Raw genomic sequence first — 1,364 nt, 5'->3', positions numbered from 1 at the left:
TCTGCCTCTGCCTCTGCCTCTGCCTCTGCCTCTGCCTCTGCCTCTGCCTCTGCCTCTGCCTCTGCCTCTGCCTCTGCCTCTGCCTCTGCCTCCCAAGTACTGGATTAAACATGTGAGCCTAAAGCTCAGCTCAAATTCAGTTTCTTATCACTTGTAAACTGCAGGGTCCTAAAATATCAGCCTGTCATCTCAACACTGGAATTCAAGGCTAAGCTACAGGGCTAAGGGTAGCTTAGCACTACCTAAAAAGTGGCAGTGAAGGGACTCTGGCCAGCTTGAGGGTGGAAAGCATGGCTCTAACAGGCCCTGTCCTTCTCCCCATTCCCTCTACCTTGCTAAAAACAAAAAACAAAAAACAAAACAAACAAACAAAAAGGTTAGATTAAATATCTAAAGCTAGTCACCAAGGTCTATTCCCTTAGTTGGCTAATTCCTCCTCCTGAGGTTGCCTACCAAGGTCCAGCTATCAAAGTATTGAAGTCCAGCCCCCTTTGGCTCACCTTAACATGCACAATCAAAATTAAACACCTCATCCTAACACACAGTTTTCTCCTTTTACCTACGGGCCCTGTCTGTCTCCTTTGTACCCAGAGGCAGTCCTTTGTCACCTGGGACAAATCCCCTCACCCCTCTCCCTTGTTCCCGTCCTTCTCCGTGTCCTCTATCTCCTGTCTTTGTCTCTCATTCCCTGACCTTTGTACCTCTTAAGCAACTAAATCTTTGTGCTGAGAATTTGGTCTTGGGGTGTCTTGAGCTGACTTCGAGGTTCCCTACGGGGGTTTACATCCCTAGCATACCACACACAAAGATAAACACACAAACCTTCCAGGAAAAAAACCATCCAAGAGTCCAACTTGTTGGTTTTTGTTGTTGTTGTTTTAATTTATGTGTGTGTGTGTGACTGCATGTATCTATGCGCACTAAATGAACACAGGTACCCAAAGCGCTGGGAGACTCCCTGAAGTTGGAGTCACAGGTACTGTGAGCTGGTGGATGTGGGTAGATGCTGGGAACTGAACCCAGGTCTTCTGGAAGAGCAGCATCTTCTCTCCACTCTCAAGTCCACTTCTGAGTACAGTAGAAATGATCGCTGTTAGATCCTTTCTTGAGGGAAAAAAATGAAATTATAAGTTTATTTAATAAACATATAGGCCACTGTACTGGCTGGTTTTGTGTCAACTTGACACAAACTGGAGTTATCACAGAGAAAGGAACTTCAGTTGGGGAAGTGCCTCTATGATATCCAGCTGTAAGGCATTTTCTCAATTAGTGATCAAGGGGGGGGGAGGGCCCCTTGTGGGTGGTGCTATCTCTGGGCTGGTAGTCTTGGGTTCTATAAGAGAGCACGCTGAGCAAGCCAGGGG

The sequence above is a fragment of the Mus pahari genome, chromosome 20 (assembly GCF_900095145.1).
Source record: "Mus pahari chromosome 20, PAHARI_EIJ_v1.1, whole genome shotgun sequence".
Classification (NCBI taxonomy): domain Eukaryota; kingdom Metazoa; phylum Chordata; class Mammalia; order Rodentia; family Muridae; genus Mus; species Mus pahari.
Note: the sequence above shows the minus strand (reverse complement) of the source record.